Source organism: Lissotriton helveticus, chromosome 7 (genome assembly GCF_964261635.1).
Source record: "Lissotriton helveticus chromosome 7, aLisHel1.1, whole genome shotgun sequence".
Classification (NCBI taxonomy): Eukaryota; Metazoa; Chordata; class Amphibia; order Caudata; family Salamandridae; genus Lissotriton; species Lissotriton helveticus.
In genome coordinates, this window is record NC_136068.1 from 1,731,835,494 (window position 1) to 1,731,855,607 (window position 20,114).

At 43.7% G+C, this 20,114-nt stretch overlaps 1 protein-coding gene across 1 annotated transcript in view; it reads left to right on the forward strand.

The window, feature by feature from the left end:
• Positions 1–20,114, forward strand: part of LOC144769667 (uncharacterized) — a 759,350-nt gene that overhangs the window by 688,112 nt on the left and 51,124 nt on the right. The gene's annotated exons all lie outside the window — the stretch shown is intronic.

A 20,114-nucleotide genomic window follows, 5' to 3' on the forward strand; every position in this document is an offset into this window, starting at 1 on the left:
AGGTTGTTGGTGGATCTAGGGGCCCAGGAATGTCGATTATTATTATTATTAATCGGGTTTTGTAAAGCGCAAACAACCCGGAGGCCTCGTAGCGCTGAGTACCGTCATACTGAAAAGGAAAAAGATTAAATAAACAGATCCCTTTCAAAGGGGGTGCCAACGACGGGAAGTGGTTCCAGGGGAGCTTTCAGCTTCATCCCTGTTTTCCCACTGGCTTGGCATGACACACACGACCGACAGTATGCGTTGGACGCCACCCTCATTCGAGGCCAATAAAAGTGGGGGACAAGCCTGGCAAAGGTCTTGTCCTGACCCAAGTGTCCTGCCAAGGGAATCTCATGAGCCAACTCTAACAGGAAGGCTCGGTAACACTGTGGGACTACCAGGGCCCATGACAATCCGTGCACTGGCGCTCTGGGTTCACTGTAGAGAAGGCCATCCTCCCAGTAAACATGATAGTTCCCAGACTCGTTACCCGCTGCTTGGGCTTCAGCCTGTTGCCTCAGACCCTCGAGGGAGGGACATTCACTTTGTCCCTTGCTCAGTTCCTCCCTGGACGGACCTCCCTCCACTCGCCAATCAGCGGGGATAGGTAAGTTCTCCAACGGAACCATGTCCTCCTCCGTGGACTCCGGGTCCACCTCCGCAGGTGGCCTATCCGCCTCACGGGGCACGGACGTCGAGGCAGGCTCCTCCTGTCCTCGACATGCTCCCTCATCAGCAGCTACGGGGCGGGCCATTGTTCCAGACTCCGACCCCTGCGACTTCTCCTCTCGAGCAGTCGCCGACCTGGTACTCACACAGGCCCAATCAGGTGTACCCAGCATCTCAGAATGAGCCCGGTATTCCACCTCCTTCCAAGCATTGTGCTCCATATCATTGCCCAGCAAACAATCGACTGGCACGGCGGGGCTTACGGTGACTCAAAGTGGACCTGCAACCCCTCCCCACTCAAAGGGAACCTCGGCCACAGGATAGTGACCCATTCTGCCGTCAGCCATTGCGGCTGGATGAAGTACGCCTGGCATCACCTGCTCCGAGGACACCAGATGACTCCTTACCATAGTCATACTGGCTCCTGTATCTCTCAGAGCTTCCCCTCTATGGCCATTGATTGTGATCCACTGCCCATACTTGGTAGTATTCGCGGGCACCTGGATCTTTGGAACCATCTCCCGATCACCCAGGGACACTAAGGTGACTCCCGCCCACTCCCTTCCCTTACTTAAGGACATCTCCTCCCCGAGTGCTACACTAGCGACTCCCGGGGCCTTTCCTCCAGTGGGAAGGGGTGGTCTCTTTGGGCATTTCGGGTCTCCTTTGTAATGTCCAATACCACCGCACTCAAAGCAATGGACAACCCTTGGCTTCTGACTCTGGCCAGGGTTAGGGTTCTTCTGCGGGTTAGCCTTAGAGTTGGAAAAGGTGTTTTTCCCCTTAAAGTTATTTTGGGGACCTTTGGAGAACTCTTTCTTATTATCTCCCACCTCTTTCCTCTGGGGAGCGCCCTGTCCGGACTTCTGAGAATCTCCTCCAGTCCCCTTCGTGGACACTCGGGTACTCGCCCAAATGTCCGCCTCCTCAGCAAGCTTACGGGGGCAAGTAAGTTTGCTGTCTACCAGGTGTTGCCTCAGCTCGGGAAGACATTTCTCGAGTAGATGCTCCTTGAGGATTAAGTCATACAACCCTTGATAGTCCTCCACCTCACTACCTTGGACCCACCCTTCCAGGGCTTTCTTGGCAAAATCCAGGAGTCAACCCAATTTTGTGAGCTCAGCTTGTGGCTGCCCCTAAACCTTTGCCGGTATTTCTCGGGGGTCAACCCAAACTTCCTGATGAGCGCCACCTTCATGGCGGGGTAATTAACCTGTTCCTCCCGGTCTAGGGCCAATAGGGCATCCCTACCTGTCGGAGGCATGTACCGGTATAATCCACCACCCCAATGCTTCTCATGGATCCCATGGGCTCTTAAGGAGACCTCATAGGCTGCCAGCCACTTGGCTATGTCGTCTCCAGCGGTATAACTGGCGACTACGTCCTTGGGTAAATGGGGCCTGGGCTCCCTGGCAAATTCCTTTGACTCGACACCCTTCGGAGTGATGTTAGGGGCCTGGAATTCGAGTTCTCGTAGATTGAACTTGTGTTCCATCCTTTTCCTTTCCATCTCCAGCTTGGACTCATGTTCCAACCTCCTCCCCTCCCTCCTTTCTTCCAACTCCATTTTTGCTATTTCCCACCTTAACAGTCTTTCCTCTCTCCTGTCAGCTAACTCGGTTTCTGACAACCCTCTCGATGACACACTGCTGCCCTCCCGTGAGGTTGCCTTGGGGCTGATTGACATCTCACCCACCCCCGGGGGACATTCCGCAGTCCTATCAATGACAGTACCTCTGTCCGATTCCTCCTCCTCCACCGTTCCCTCCGTGTGTGCTTCCACCCATGCTCGCAGACTAGTACGAAGCTCCTCTCTTTTGGCCCCTCGCCTGACAAACACTCCCCTCTCCTGACAGCAATCCTTGAGCTGGGCCACAGTATAGGTCTCCAGCTCTGACATTTCGAATTCCATCTTGTCAGTGAAAAGTGTGGACCACCACCCCGAAGTAGGTGACCAGGATAAGAACTTTGAGGGTCACTTCCACCCACCTCCAGGAAAGAATTTGGAAAAAGCAAAACGTTGAATTTGAGGGCCGCTAGGAGAAAACTCCGGGTGTGTACCTGAGGTGCACACTGAATTATTATGGGGTTCAAAACAAGCACGGCTCGCAATCCCACCCGCTGAGCACCAATTTTATGTTGGACCTGCGATGGGCAGGCCCAGCACAAAGGGGGTAGCTTGGCTCAAGTGACAAGGCAAGTGAAGGCTGTAGTGTTAAGCCGGCTCTGACCCAATAATAACTCCCTGCACACCACACAAAAAGAAGGACACCACACCACTGTTATAGAAAAATACGTTTCGTTTATGTAAAAGTTCTCTGGGTTTGAAGGAAGTTCACTTAGGTAATCACATTCACATTTCTTACATGAGTTTGATTAGCTGTGTACTGGTTTCTCAGAAATAAATAGTTGGACTCTAATAAATAAATATACTGGATGAATATCAGGATTCAATACATTAGAATAAATATCAGCAATGACTGGAATAAATATCAGCAATGACTGGAATAAATATCAGCAATGACTGGAATAAATATCAGCAATGACTGGAATAAATATCAGCAATGACTGGAATAAATATCAGCAATGACTGGAATAAATATCAGCAATGACTGGACAGTTTCCTAGCAGGTTAGATACTGATCGTTTCACATAAATATCACAGGGTCATTCTGGTATCGCTGCCACCAATTAATCACTTTCAGGGTAAACACATTACGTTTGTCATTCAATGCGGAATGCGTGCTCTTACAGTTTTTGAAATGTTCACGGGTTCGGGCTCTCTGGGCACAAGATACGCGTGATAATCCCTTAGTTGCACTCACAACTCATTGCGCGTATATCTGGAAGATAAAGGCATAAAATGACTACGGCAATTACACTCCGCGGTCAGCCGGTTCAATGCTACTGCTGCCGGAGGAGTCTGTGCGCTTCTGTCAGCGCAGGCGGGGTTTCCGAAGGCGGCTTCAGTTCACGAGTCTTGGGACCGTCGAACGGGCTGCCGGAGGGGCCAAAACACCTGCGCGCACAGTTCAAAATGAGACCGCATCACAGTTCCACAACAACACGGCAACTTCAGGGGTAGAGACGGCCCACCTCACTTTGGCGGCGCCGGTAAGCGCTCCAGTCTGTATGGCACTTCTCCCAAGGGCGAAGGGGGATTCCAGGGGCTCCGCGATCCTCCCTCCGAGCTCACTCACGGGGGGGTTCCCGCCCACACACCAGCTCCCAAGTCACTCGGGCAGGGCAGAGACAGTAATCTCGCCCCAATGAAGGCCAGCCTTTCCCCGCCCCAGCGCAGCACCTCACCTTCTATCCACAAACAGCGCGTCGACGGCGGTGGGTTCAGAGACGTCCGAACGCCCGCCAGGAGGCACTTAAGTTGAAGGTCAGGGTCCACGCCAGCAACCTCTGCTGCTCTTCTGCCTGAACTATCAGCTGCCTCAGGGGGTTAACAGGGCAGGTGTCAATCTGGGGTCAAGTCCTCTTCTTCTGGTGTTCTTTGATCATTCTTCTCCAACATGGCCGCCAGGGACTGGGCCTTTTATAGCCAGTGCCGTAGGATGCCAGCACGAGCCAGAAGGTTCTAGAACCTTCCCTGGCTATGTCAATGACATGGCCCTTTCAAGGTATCTTTGGTCATTAGGAGCCACCGTACTGGGCTTCCTAAGGCAGCCATTTTGTGTACTTGTAACTCCTGGGGGGATTCCTGTCAGGTTTGCAGGTTACACAAAGTGCGCCAAAACCTTCAAAGGGTCAGAGGTCAGAGGGGCTCCAATGGGAGTCACTCTCATAGGGGACAATGGTATCCACCATTTTAGGGTTGACAACCCCAGTTGGTTATGCCACCGGTTCCGTCAGGCGCCTTGTACATAGGTGCCAGGAACTTGGTGAGCAACTGGGCATCAAAGAGCATCTAGCCCCATGGGACAACACACAAAAAGGTCCTGGTAGACAAAGAAAAAGCGCCAAATTTTAGGAGGCCCGGGGGAACAAAATAAATCATAGTGTGAGGGGACTCTCAGAAGCAGACAGGTCTAACACTTACTCTGTAAATTATTTGTAAATGTTCAATTGGTCTCTGCTCACAGATGTTAAACCGTGTGTCCGGCACTGATTAGACTAACATACTGCTACAATTTGGTTTTACACTCATTCGTGATCAGCTTGCTAAAAGACACTGACATTGGGTTATTTTTAACTGTTACTGCCATTTGATTTATTTGTATATTAATGTATGAAATGTTTTTAAGATGTCTTCTTTTATGGCTGGCATACAGCCGAATAAAGAATTTTGACTGTGAGTGTGTGCTTCTATCAGTGATTGTATAAGAGCATAAGTATGTGTTAGTATCTGGAGTATAGGTGGAGTGTGTATAGGTGAGTAAATGGGAGTGTGATTCATTATTTGCATGACTGACTAGGTGTGTGAGTAACTCTATGGATGAGTGGCGGTGTGTGAGTGTCTATATAGGTGTATGAGTGAATATGATAGTCCTGTACTGATGAGGGACTGAAAGTATGAGTGACTTTAAGGGTGAGTGAGTGGATGTGTGTATAGACCTAAGAATCAGTTAGTGGGTACTTAGTTATTGGTGTTAGAGTGTCTTCATGGTTTTGAGATTGGCAGACTGTAATTTAGAGTGGGTGTATCAAAGGTTATATTAGGGTGTGAGAAGATGCATCAGATTATCAAGTGGATGATGTCATCAGTGATGTCACTGACCATGTCAAGAGTGATGTAATATGTGACGTCATCAGCAGTGCATTGCGGGGGCGCGTGTTATAGTTAGCTGAACTAACTATAATGGTCGAATTTCACAGGTCTTGTACGAGTGAAATGTCCAACTAACTATAACGTCCCTGAAACCTGTGGCTTTTTCAGTGAATTACAAAGGTTTTGTACATGCTAATTTCTAACTATAAAGTCCCTGAAACCTATGTTTTTTCAGTGAATTACAAAGGTTTTTTAAATGCTAATTTCTAGCTCTAGCGTCCCTGAAAACCTATGGTTTTTTCAGTGAATATACATATATATATATATACATACATATATACATATATACATACAAACTTTATGGTGATGTACTAAAATACATCGCGACGCCCCCCTGGCAGGAAAGAACATCCACTGTGTTCGTAATCACTGCTGGGGAGAGAGGAACCCGAATAGTTTGGGAATAAGGTGTGTGTTTTAGAGACTTTCCAACAATGCCTCCCAGTGAAGCTGTCCTGCGAGTTTTGTGTCCGTGGCCAGTAAGGTGGGGCACCACATGGTGTTCGGGAGCCTAATCACTGTATATAGGGTCCTGCAGCGGTTTCTACAAGACCCGAAGTGGACAGGATCAGGGACCTGCGCTTGTTGCAACCTAGAGCAGGGGGCGTTCCAACTTACTCCGATGGGAGTGGACTTTCACATATTTAAAACAGGCCCCCAGGTGCAATGTGAACACGGAAGTGAAATGGGCACTGAAGAAAGGCGAATGCCTGAAACGCGTCTGCCTAGCGTTTCGCTGCTGTAAATACTTGTGTTGTGCGCTGATGGAAACTGGCAATTAAAAGTCTCTTACCTCACTGAGCATGTGTCGGCCCCTTCTGTCAGAGGAGAAGAGGATTGGTTTTGGTGTTTAGCTCGGGGTTGCAGGCACCGAGCACCGGCACGCCCTCTCGTTCAGGAGCTTCGTGACAGCTTGCGAAACTTTATGGTGATGTACTAAAATACAGCGCGACGCCCCCCTGGCAGAAAAGAACATACACTGTGATCGTAATCACTGCTGGGGAGAGAGGAACCCGAATGGTTTGGGAATAAGGTGTGTGTTTTAGAGACTTTCCAACAATTCCTCCCAGTGAAGCTGTCCTGCGAGTTTTGTGTCCATGGCCAGTAAGGTGGGGCACTACATGGTGTTCGGGAGCCTAATCACTGTATATAGGGTCCTGCAGCGGTTTCTACAAGACCCGAAGTGGACAGGATCAGGGACCTGCGCTTGTTGCAACCTAGAGCAGGGGGCGTACCAACTTACTCCGATGGGAGTGGACTATCACATATTTAAAACAGGCCCCCAGGTGCAATGTGAACACGGAAGTGAAATGGGCACTGAAGAAAGGCGAATGCCTGAAACGCGTCTGCCTAGCGTTTCGCTGCTGTAAATACTTGTGTTGTGCGCTGATGGACACTGGCAATTAAAAGTCTCTTACCTCACTGAGCATGTGTCGGCCCCTTCTGTCAGAGGAGAAGAGGATTGGTTTTGATGTTTAGCTCGGGGTTGCAGGCACCGAGCACCGGCACGCCCTCTCGTTCAGGAGCTTCGTGACAGCTTGCGAAACTTTATGGTGATGTACTAAAATACAGCGCGACGCCCCCCTGGCAGGAAAGAACATACACTGTGATCGTAATCACTGCTGGGGAGAGAGGAACCCGAATGGTTTGGGAATAAGGTGTGTGTTTTAGAGACTTTCCAACAATGCCTCCCAGTGAAGCTGTCCTGCGAGTTTTGTGTCCGTGGCCAGTAAGGTGGGGCACCACATGGTGTTCGGGAGCCTAATCACTGTATATAGGGTCCTGCAGCGGTTTCTACAAGACCCGAAGTGGACAGGATCAGGGACCTGCGCTTGTTGCAACCAAGAGCAGGGGGCGTTCCAACTTACTCCGATGGGAGTGGACTATCACATATTTAAAACAGGCCCCCAGGTGCAATGTGAACTCGGAAGTGAAATGGGCACTGAAGGAAGGCGAATGCCTGAAACGCGTCTGCCTAGCGTTTCGCTGCTGTAAATACTTGTGTTGTGCGCTGATGGAAACTGGCAATTAAAAGTCTCTTACCTCACTGAGCATGTGTCGGCCCCTTCTGTCAGAGGAGAAGAGGATTGGTTTTGGTGTTTAGCTCGGGGTTGCAGGCACCGAGCACCGGCACGCCCTCTCGTTCAGGAGCTTCGTGACAGCTTGCGAAACTTTATGGTGATGTACTAAAATACCGCGCGACGCCCCCTTGGCAGGAAAGAACATCCACTGTGATCGTAATCACTGCTGGGGAGAGAGGAACCCGAATGGTTTGGGAATAAGGTGTGTGTTTGAGAGACTTTCCAACAATGCCTCCCAGTGAAGCTGTCCTGCGAGTTTTGTGTCCGTGGCCAGTAAGGTGGGGCATCACATGGTGTTCGGGAGCCTAATCACTGTATATAGGGTCCTGCAGCGGTTTCTACAAGACCCAAAGTGAACAGGATCAGGGACCTGCGCTTGTTGCAACCAAGAGCAGGGGGCGTTCCAACTTACTCCGATGGGAGTGGACTATCACATATTTAAAACAGGCCCCCAGGTGCAATGTGAACACGGAAGTGAAATGGGCACTGAAGAAAGGCGAATGCCTGAAACGCGTCTGCCTAGCGTTTCGCTGCTGTAAATACTTGCGTTGTGCGCTGATGGAAACTGGCAATTAAAAGTCTCTTACCTCACTGAGCATGTGTCGGCCCCTTCTGTCAGAGGATTGGTTTTGATATATATATATATATGTATGTATGTATGTATGTATGTATGTATGTATGTATGTATATATTATTTATATATATATATATATATATATATATATATATATATATATATATATTCACGTCCACTTCCTCCATACCACCGGGACCCCAGAACTGCGGTGCACCACCAGGGATAGAGGTAACCCTGGAACATGTATAGAATTTCACCACGCACATCCGCTTGATGTGCAAATGCACTCCTAGATCAGCCTCTCACAAAGTTCATCAACGAGAGCGCGTGTGCTTCAAAGTTGTTTATTTCATATTCGGTTCCAGCATAGACACAACACGAATCATGGAAATAAACCCCAACGCGTTTCGGCGAACCACCGTCGCCTTGGTCACGGGTAGTTTTGGAAGCAGAATTCTGCTTCCAAAACTACCCGTGACCAAGGCGACGGTGGTTCGCCGAAACGCGTTGGGGTTTATTTCCATGATTCGTGTTGTGTCTATGCTGGAACCGAATATGAAATAAACAACTTTGAAGCACACGCGCTCTCGTTGATGAACTTTGTGAGAGGCTGATCTAGGAGTGCATTTGCACATCAAGCGGATGTGCGTGGTGAAATTCTATATATATATATATATATATATATATATTCACTGAAAAAACCATAGGTTATAGACCATATATAGTTAGGAATTAGCATTTACAAAACCTTGAAAATTCACTGAAAAAACCATAGGTTATAGACCATATATAGTTAGGAATTAGCATTTAAAAAACCTTATTTTACTCACACAAAACCATTGAAATTCCATATATAGTTAGTTGCACTAACTATATATCGCGCACCCGCAATCCACTGCTGATCATGTCACATATTACATCATTCATGACATGGTCAGTGACATCACTGATGACATCACTGATAACATCTCAAAAGACATCACTGATGAGATCACTGATGACATCATCCAGTGACTGTGTGTTTCTGTAAAGTTTAAATATGTTTTACATATTGAAGAATGAGTAGATGTATAAGTGTCTGGACGAAGGATTTAGTAGGTGCATGACTGAATGTATGAGTGAGTGATTAAATGTGTCTCACTGAGTGCATGGGTTAGTGACTAAACTGTCTTAATTTGTGCATCATTATGTCTGTTGTTCTGTAAACTGCTGCATGTGTTGATCAGTAGCTATATGATTAACTATATGGGTTATTGATTGATTGTCCAAGTATTTGTATGGGAGACTGAGTGTGTGTGTGGCTGGCTGGGAGGTGTGTGACTCTGTGCAGATCAATGTGTACTTGTATCAATGATTGTATAAGAAAGTAAGTATGTGTTAGTATATGTTTGAAAATGTAAGGTGCTCTATGTTTAACTGTATAGACAAGAAAATGGAAGTGTGATTGATTCTTTACAGGACTGACTAGGTGTGTGAGTAACTCCATGGATGAGTGGCAGAGTGTGAGTGTCTGTATAGGTGTATGAGTGCATATGATAGTGTTGTAAAGATGAGTGATTGTATGTATGAATGATTGTATGGGTGAATGAGTGAATGTGTGTGTAGACGTAGGAATCAGTGAGTACGTATGTAGTAACTAGTATTGGTGTGTCAATGGTTTCAAAAATTATACTCTGTATTTAACACTGGGTGAAACAGAGGTTATATTAAAATGTGAGGAGATGCATTGTATTGTCACATGAATGATATCATCAGTGATGTGGTCATTGATGTCAAATGAGATGTCATCAGTGATCTCATCAGTGATGTCATTTGAGATGTCATCGGTGATGTCATCAGTGATGTCACTGACCATGTCATGAATGATGTAATATGTGACATGATCAGCAGTGGATTGCGGGTGCGCGATATATAGTTAGTGCAACTAACTATATATGGAATTTCAATGGTTTTGTGTGAGTAAAATAAGGTTTTTTAAATGCTAATTCCTAACTATATATGGTCTATAACCTATGGTTTTTTCAGTGAATTTTCAAGGTTTTGTAAATGCTAATTCCTAACTATATATGGTCTATAACCTATGGTTTTTTCAGTGAATTTCATTGGTTTTTTAACAGCTAATATCTGTAGCTGTAAAATGTATTCTTCTTTAAATCCAAAAATATATTTTATATGTTTATTAATAAAATTCTTTTTTAATATTTTTTTTTCTTCGTTCCCGCTTCGCGAATCGGGAAGCTTCCCGTTAGCTGACCTTGATGCCGCGAAATAGACCGCGAGCCGGTAAACGTTTCTTTACCGCAACTGCCGCGTTACAAAACAACTTCGTGATGCCTCCCGTCAGCATGACGTTTCGCGTTGTCGCGTGATACGTCATATGACGTGCTACGTTAGCGAACTGGTATGCTTACCGAGTCGCAAAGCACAGGTTTCTGGAAGCAAACCGGGAGGCCCTGCAAAGCGCTTAACGTAAACACAGCAGGTCATGTGACTTGGTAATAACACTTTTCATTGGTTCATTTCACTTTTGGTTTCCTAATGATGTAAGACCAGGTCATATAATCTAAAATGAACACTTTTCATTGGTTGAGAACTATTTTTTTTCCCAAATGATGAAAATCCCTCCTTCTTTCCTCACTCTGACTTTCATCATTGTGAGAGAAAGACCCTTTGTTACCAGTGAGCAATGGCTTCTTTAGTAGCTTCAGCTGGTGCTTCCCCACCACCTCCACCACATCCAAGGAAGAGTGGACCACCTGCTCAAGTTATAATTCAGCAAGAAGAGGAAGAAGAGGAACAGGACGACGAGCACGAAGAGAGGCACTTTTTGCCTGAGGAGCCCAGGACGTCTCACCGGAAAGAAAACTTCATTTGGCAATTTTTTAAAATTCCCAAAGGTCAGAAAAAAGTAAATGCAAGATACGTAACTTGCCTTATATGTCAAGATAGACTGTCCAGAGGGACCGACAAAAAATACAGTTTCGGAAACTACACAATGCATCGCCATATGACTAGGTGGCATCCTAACAACTACAGTGCTGCACAGTTTCGTAACGACCTAGATAATCTCCCTATTATGGCCAGAAGATCTGTTGTACCGGAAGTAACGGGACCAGAGGGCAGGGAGATGGTGCCAAATATTCAAACGAGATTTCATGAAGTAAAACACGTCTGCGTACATTGCAATGGATTCATTTGCTACGGAGAAAGAAGCATCACTCTGATCAACAGAGCTATTGACTATCATATGCAAGTTTGTACGAAACGCCCCAAATAATAAATACTTTTTTTTTGTTTTGTTGCTCCTGTTGAGCCCTTTACAATGAATCGTTTTCATTGCCCCCTGCAAGAAAAACCCAAAAAAATATAAAACTTTTCAGAAAAATTCAAAAAAAGTAAAAAAATGTTCAGAAAAAAAATAAAAAAATATAAAACAACAAAAACAATAAAAAAAAAGTTCTTTTCAGAACTACCTCCCCGTTATTAAAAAATTGGTACAATATTTGGAACTGTGCCAACCTCTATTTCTCGTAGTTCGCTTCCCAGTTCGCTCGCCGGTACGCGAACCGGAAGTGAACCACAAAATTTAAAAAAAAAAAAAAACCAGTAAGTATAAGGGAAGGAAACAGACACTTATGTTAAAAGAAAGACAGCTATAGGGGAGTAAACTAGAGATACTATTACCCGTAATCCACTGCTGATGATGTCACATATTACATCATTCATGACATGCTCAGTGACATCATCAGCAGAGGATTGCGGGTTTTTTGGCAACGTGCCTTATCCACGGTTTAATAACGCTGCCTTTTGCTTTATATAAGTTTTCAAATTGTATGAAATATATACCAATAGGTCGTTATGAACCTTTAGGTAGTGCTTTTCTTCATGAGGTCTGGTCGCTTCCATACACATACAGATGTTTCAAAGATGATCAAGAAGTTTATCTGAATGGAGAGGAATGCACTGAGACGCCAGATCATTCACTAATGTGTAGGCACATACAGTTACACGGTTCATGCAACAAACACCGACCAAATATGGCTTGCGTGTTGCAAGGCACGCCAGTTCCTGCTATCATCCCCACGTTCAAGTTGTTGGAAAATGGTAGTTATTTGATGCTCAATAATGAAGATTGTTCTGGGTTAATTAAAAGTATTCCTTTTATCGTAACAGTAAGTGAACGGGTTATTTGCTGCAGAAATGTTCTATTTCCTCCCACACATGAACATAGGGAGTTTTCAATCTGGCCACAAATACCAACCTTGGGAGCACATTTCAACGGCATGGCAAGAATAAGAGCTCTTTTGTCTCAGAGAGAGGTGGCCTTGAGTTCGGCCCGTGAAACTTTCGTGCTTCACGTAGCGAACACCCGTACAGAGGTGCAGACCCTTTTAAATACTGATTCGCCTTTGCATTTCAGCGACATGGTTCGGACTATCTTTAACGCGTCCTCCACAAAGGCCCTGGCGCATTTTTTTAAAGTTGTTACCAGTGGTCTCGTGACTTCATTTGAGAAAATCTTTGGACTCATCCCTGCTTTCTTTCATTCTATTTTTTCCACTCTGCTTCGTGGATTCCCATTTTTACTTGCATTACCAGCGGACGCTCTTGTGCTTTTTTACATTTTTAAATATGGATGTCCCTCCTGTGCAAGCTCCCGCCCTGCAGCTGCTGACACTGTTCCGCAATCGCATGCTAGAATATTATGGCACAATGCCGTTGGCGATATTAAGCACGGCATATGGATTATCTTTTCGATTCTCCTACTTCACCTGTGTCCAGCCTGTATTTCACTGCCTGACCTGTGATTTCGATTGGGCCATTGATTTGTGTCTCTGCGGACCGGTTTCTCCTGACGTCAACTTTAATCAGCTGATGACTCCTATCATTACTCACGAGTTGGTTTGTCCTGGCGAAAGGATTATGGCTGTGGCATTGATGCATGGACTAATTGGTCCCTGGAATTTACTGGCGGCAACACAGTCTTTCTTGGAACAGAGCTTTCTTGAAAACCCACCGAGCTGTCCTCTGATGGTGATAGAGGATCCGGTGCTGGGAGAGCACGTATGTTCTTTTCCGCTTTTAAATTGGATGGCTGAACTCTTTTCGGATGAAGACGGTGACTTCCTATTGGAGGCTGTTGCAGCTTATTTTGCATACACAGTTATGTCATAGACCTTTTTCATGTTTGATATGCTGAGTACTAGCATTTCATTGACAATTCATTGACTTATTTGTCAAGTTTTTATTATTTAGCTTGTCTATTGGCTTAAGACTCGATAAAGTACTTGGCTGTTTTATTTTTCTTTAGCATTACATTTTCCTAGTTTTTAATGTTTTACCTTGCGGACCGTCCACATATAAAGTTGCAATCTGCTCTCATGAGATGGCACTTCTATTATATTATTCAGTTCGTTTCCGGATCATGGGGAGGTGTCATCTAGATCCTGGATATCTTTACACCGTGTTAAGTTAGCATGGGCTCATTACCGGTTTAAACGCCATTTTTCCTTTTTTGCAACTTCTGCACACGACACTTAGTTGTTGCTTTAGCTTTCAACCTAGTAGTTCATCGTGGTTTACATGAGAATAATATGTTATTGCTCTACTATCTGCTTTGCTTGTTAAACTATATCTGTACAGCGAGTGCTGAAGTCTCAAGAACAACACGATACAGAATTGTTATGAGGTCTGATCTCCACGACTTCATACTCATAACATAAGTGCAGCTTCTGCCAATTCTGGGCATGAGGCGGGTTTTATATTGCTTTGCCGAACACACATACACAACAGTTGATGTGGTTCACATGAAGAGAGAGCTGGTGTATGCTGATGTGATTCCTTCAAATCTAAGACACTAAAGTATGGGCACGCCCTAAACCAACACAAACAGACCTTCTTAGCAAATAATATAATATGTGTATTAGGGAGGGTGAGATATAAGCAGCCGCGGGCCGTGGAGGGAGTTACGGTGGGGCAGGGAGGCGGGGAGGGGAGGGGCAGGGTGGAGCCCTCTCCACCCTGCCCCTCCCCCTCCCCGCCTCCCTGCCCCACCGTAACTCCCTCCACGGCCCGTGGCTGCTTATAAGTGTTGCTAACTCTTATTCATTTACAGCATGTTAACATACTGTCACCATTCGCTTTTTATGTACTAGTAACTATGCTGGTAATTTTGCTACTGATAATATGTGTACTTGTATTATCTAAGATACTACGCCTGAGAAGACGGCATTAGTAAATAAACATCCTAACTATATATACCTACTGGCGACCGCCAGTAGGTAATTACCAACTGGCGGTCGCCAGTAGGTATATATAGTTAGGATTTTTTCTCTATGGGATTTTTGAAAATTCTATGTCTAATAACTTTGGCGTTTGTGGACGGAATTGACTGAAATTTTCAGGAAAATGGAACATATTGTTTCTGGGCAGGCCCTGAAAATTTGGGGGGGGGTTCGTCAAGGGGGGGCCGAGAAAAAAGGGGGGTCCCAAAACGCGTTTTTCCCATGTTAATTTCCATAGGGCGGTTGGCCTCACTTTTAGCCCGAACGGCTGAATGGATTTGCACGAAACTTGACAAAATTGTAGGGACTGTTAGCCCGATGTGCCTTTGCTAGGTCTCAATATATGTGCTCCAGTGGATTTTGAGAAATTAACGTTCAAAAAAAGATATATATCTGTAAGCGCGCTCCGGGCAGCGCCCCGGTTCGCGTACTTGACGCGCAACGGAACTTCGCGAAGCGAAGCTGATTGGCTCTTCGGTGTCTGTCAACATTCTAAACAGTCCGGAGCGGCCGCCATCTTGTCTCTCGGTAGGATCGAGAGACAAGAGGAGGTCAAAACAAAGGCGAAAATGACCATAAGGGGGCATAGTAGATCCTCCCTGACCCCCTAGGTTTGATGTGGAGGCTTTAAAAGGGCCCCGCGGGGCAACAAAAAAAAAAGAAATTTTTTGTTTTTTTTGCGTGGATAGCGCCCGGTTCGCGAACCGGGAAGCGGCCCGGGGAGCGTACTATGAGGAAAAAAGAATGATAGACTTTTCAAACACTGTATGTTAATTGATTGTTGGTTTTGTTGATTATTATTATTTTTTTTTTTAAACAATTATTTATTGTGTTTCAAAATTTAATAAAATGTCTAACATTTCACTGTCTGAAATGTCGTTATTTTCATTGAACATAGCTTGTAATGTTTGAGTGTGTAAAATGTCCTCATTTTCAAGGAGGACATCTACTGCTTGCACACATTGCAGTAGTTCTTGGTCCCAAGTTTCATCCATAAATTCTATATAATTTGGATCAATTATTTCTTGGTTGGTCTCTTGCAGGACAATTTCAAATGAAACTTTGTGTTCGCCTTCCATTTTGTCTGAAATTTGGATAAAAAATATATTAGTAGAGATAGGGCACTGTTGGGATTAATTTTAGATTAAGTTTTTTTTAACAGTGAATTTATCTTTGGGCAGTGTATAGTATCAGAGTGGAAGTAGGAATATAAAAAAGTGTATGTGATTTAACGTAAGTAAATTCATAATTATACAAGAGAAACCTAACTCCATCCATAACTATAACAGAGAAGTCTATCTAAATCTATAGCTACTACAGAGGGATAGTATATAACTATCAGAAAAAGTTTACCATATTAACTTATAGTGCACAATATACTTCAGTTTTTAAAATAACAACTTACCTTTACAAAGAAGTTGAAGTGATTAGTGAAAATCCAATGGAAATGTACACCAGGAAGTAGTAGTCAAAATGGCTGTGTTTCCTTCTCTTCCTTTATATATATTCAGGTACATAACCAATCAAATGTCAGGTAAAAAAAAATAGAAAATTAAAGTAACATTTTAATTGGTTGTGAATTCCAACACTTCAGATGTGTTTTGTGAAGTAATTTACCTCAGGGTATTTAGAGAGGTCTACAGGCTAAATGGCTAAATGGAATTTCAACCAAATTTGTGAAAATGGTAGGGATTGGTATGTAGTATGAGCAAATCTATATTTGGTGAAAGTGTCTCAAGGGTTTCTTCTGTAAATTACTTTCCGACCTTTTTTAATGGAGCGCTTCCCGGGGAGCGCCCCGGTACGCGAACTGGCGAGCGCCCCGGTACGCGAACCTTAAGCGTTACGGGAGTCCACCATTTTGTGTTTCGGTCGAATTAAGATACAAGATGGAGGGCACATAATGTTCAGAATGGGTAGAAGGGGACACGGTAGACGTATTTTGACCCCCTAGGTTTTCTGAGGATGGCTGAGGAGGCCCATATGTGCGAAAAAAAACATTTTTTTTTAAAAATTTCGCGCGGTTAGCTTCCGGTTCGCGTACCGGGTAGCGCTCCGGGGAGCGTAATTTGTTGAAAATTTGTAAAAAAGTTAGAGTAAAATAATAATTGTGAGTGATCAGATGTAGGGTAGCTCTGAGAAGAGCTTTTGGGTTTATGGTACATTTAGGTACTTATAAGTAGGTACCAATGCACATTTTTAAATTCAGAATGAAAACTCTGTTCCCTTCATCTGAGAAGTGAACTCCATCTCCTCTGTAGATATCTTGCATGTAGTAACGCAAGTTATTGTTGTACACGGAGCCCATTCCATGGTCTCTCATGTAAGCTGAAACAGATTTGTTTACATGCTTCCTCGACTTCTCAATTTGTGGACAAAATTGGTTCGACCACCTCCATTTCTGTCTTTGGCATATATTTGAATATACCAAGGCAGTTTGAGGAAAAAGTGCCATTAATTGCTCAAAGGTGTCCTTTAAAAGCATTTCCAGACCTACTCCAGTCAAAGTGCCCAAATCATTACCTCCACAGTGCACAATTAACAGGTCAGGTTTTGGCAAATGCATAAAGGTTTTCACCAATGGTATCAATTGGTGACATTTTAATCCTCTGTGGCCAAACCACTTAATTTCCACATCTTGTAAATTGAGGTTAGGCAAATTTCTGTTCTCAGCATACCTCTGAGCCCAATAGATGTAACTATGTCCAACAATCCAGACAGAAAACATGGTGAGAGAAGGTTCTGCTGCAGTCAGATGAAGTGTGGTAATGAAATGGCAGTTGAAAAAATAAGAGTTTAAAATGAAAAAAACTGTGGAGTTTCTGTGTTAATGAAGCAGTAGCAGTGATTGGTGGATTTTGATTGCTGAAAACAGAAAGTTAGGGTGCATGGATGAGTTCTTTGAAAGATTTAATTTGAATGGTCAAAAAAAAAAATCATTTAATGAAAGATTGCACTGGATACGCAGGTGCACTGAGAGTTCAGAGTTCAATTGAAACATTGTTGTGTGAACTTGCAAACACCAGAGGTCTTCCAGGAGGTGGTTGCTATGTAAAAAAGGCAGAGAGGGCAGAAGGGGGAAGGGTTTTGATTTGAAAAAAGTGAGGGAAGAGTTTTGATTGGGTGACATGAGAGATATGTGTGATGAATTACAGCATTTCTGTGCTTTCTATAGCTGCAGCCTCTGGAGTGCATACCCTTAGTTCTGCTGAAGACAAATTGGTGTATTTCTGAGACTGTTTTGAAACTCATAAAGTATTTGCTAAGGTGAGAAAAGATTTATTTAATTTAGATAGAGAATAGTGTGTTTTAAGGAGAAAATTATGAAGAAAGTTGTGTTTTTAAAATGTTGCTTTGTCTCAAGTGTTTTACAAATAGATTATGTTTCTTTGAGAAATTGTAATTGGAGAAAATGTGAAGTATTAGTACTGACAGGGTGTTTTTGTGCATAGGAGCTGTGCAGTGTTTTCAAATTATGACTTGAAAATCGTTTTTGAGGAAAAGGAATGCTTTTAAAATTTATGACAAGGAAATAATGGTGTTTGCTTCTTTATAAGGCATTTGAGTGTCTCTGATGTTATTTTTCCCATTTTAATTTAAGACCTTTCTCCGTGGGGCAAGTTCCTTGGAAATATGCTCCCACCTGTGCTTGGCAAATTTAGATTTTGAGTCTTTAAGTTACATAGCCATGTTAAAAGTGACCCAAAAATGCTGCAAAGGCAACCAAAAAACGCTTTCATGTGTCTTAAGGACATTTTCAGTCATTTCCCCATGTGCAGTGTTTTCAAATTATGACTTGAAAATCGTTTTTGAGGAAAAGGAATGCTTTTAAAATTTATGACAAGGAAATAATGGTGTCTGCTTCTTTATAAGGCATTTGAGTGTCTCTGATGTTATTTTTCCCATTTTAATTTAAGACCTTTCCCCGTGGTGCAAATTCCTTGTAAATATGCTCGCACCTGTGCTTGGCAAATTTTGATTTTGAGTCTTTGAGTTACATAGCCATGTTAAAAGTGACCCAAAAATGCTGCAAAGGCAATCAAAAAACGCTTTCATGTGTCTTAAGGACATTTTAAGTCATTTCCCCATGTGCAGTGTTTTCAAATTATGACTTGAAAATCGTTTTTGAGGAAAAGGAATGCTTTTAAAATTTATGACAAGGAAATAATGGTGTCTGCTTCTTTATAAGGCATTTGAGTGTCTCTGATGTTATTTTTCCCATTTTAATTTAAGACCTTTCTCCGTGGGGCAAGTTCCTTGGAAATATGCTCCGACCTGTGCTTGGCAAATTTAGATTTTGAGTCTTTGAGTTACATAGCCATGTTAAAAGTGACCCAAAAATGCTGAAGAGAAATTAAATGAAGAAGCAGACACCATTATTTCCTTGTCATAAATTTTAAAAGCATTCCTTTTCCTCACAAACGATTTTAATTTCATTTTAAGTCATTTCCCCATGAATGTAGGTATACAATTGATTTATATGTTGTGTTTAAAAACGTTTTTTGAAATCAATTACATTTCTGGATATGTACTGCTAGAGCTTCATGCACCTTAAACAAACCTCTGGATAGGCTACACCTTATCGTCATCCTGAATTAATCATTTAAAATGCTAGGGACAGATTTATGATAGGTGTATGCCTCTTTTGCGCCACTGTGCGTCACTTTTGTGACGCAGTGGCGGTGCAAAAGATTTGCTATGTGGCGACAAAATTACAAATTGATGCATCTAGGCAGATGTGTCATGCTGTAAAAAACCTGTGCCACATGAAACCGATGCAGCAGTGATGCAAAAGATGCACCATGTTGCAAGACAGGCCTCACTTCATCTCCAACAAGATAAGAAGCTGAGTCTTCTGTAAATGTGAAAATTGTTGTATACACTGCTCAACTTCTGTGTACTCTTTGATATGCTAGACTCCATCTGCACTATGAGGTACCTAAGCAAAGGAAACACAGGTGATGTAATTGTAAAATGAGGAAAAGAAACTCCACATTTTTCAATTACATCACCTGTGTTTCTTAAGTTTACGAATGACATTGTGCAGATGAAGTTAAGGTCTGTCCACGGACACAAAAGAGGTCTGGCCTTTGTTCAAGAGTGAAGTGCACATGACTTACTTCATTAGTAGGCCTTCACATGTATTATCTCCTCTGTATTCTTCAACAAGCGTAAATTTGATCTGCAACCCTGAGTAGGCCTCACCTTAAACAAACCTCTGGATAGGCCACACCTTATCGTCATCCTGAATCAATCATTTAACATGTTAGGGACAGATTTATGATAGCCGTGTGCCTCTTTTGCGCTGCTGTGCGTCACTTTTGTGACGCAGCGGTGGTGCAAAAGATTTGCTATGTGGCGACATATTTAAAAATTGATGCATCTAGGCAGATGTGTCATGCTGTAAAGTCCTGTGCCACATGAAACCTGCGTCAGTTTTCATATAGGTGTTTTGTTGCAAGGTATGCATTAATTTGCAAGAAAGCCCTGTAAAACTAACACAGTGAAATTTAGAAGATTTCACTGAGTCAGCTTTATAGCATTGCTGAATCAAATCCTTACGCCTGTTTGAAACAGGCATAAGAAGTGATGCACCATGCAATGTGAGGGTTCCTCCTGTGCATTGCAGTAGACATGTCGCGCTTATGACGTGATTCCTGCAATGTGCTGCTTTTGCGGCACAGATGCGTGACGCATCTGTGCTGTTTTTGCTCGATGGTGCTCCACATTGTAAATGCGGC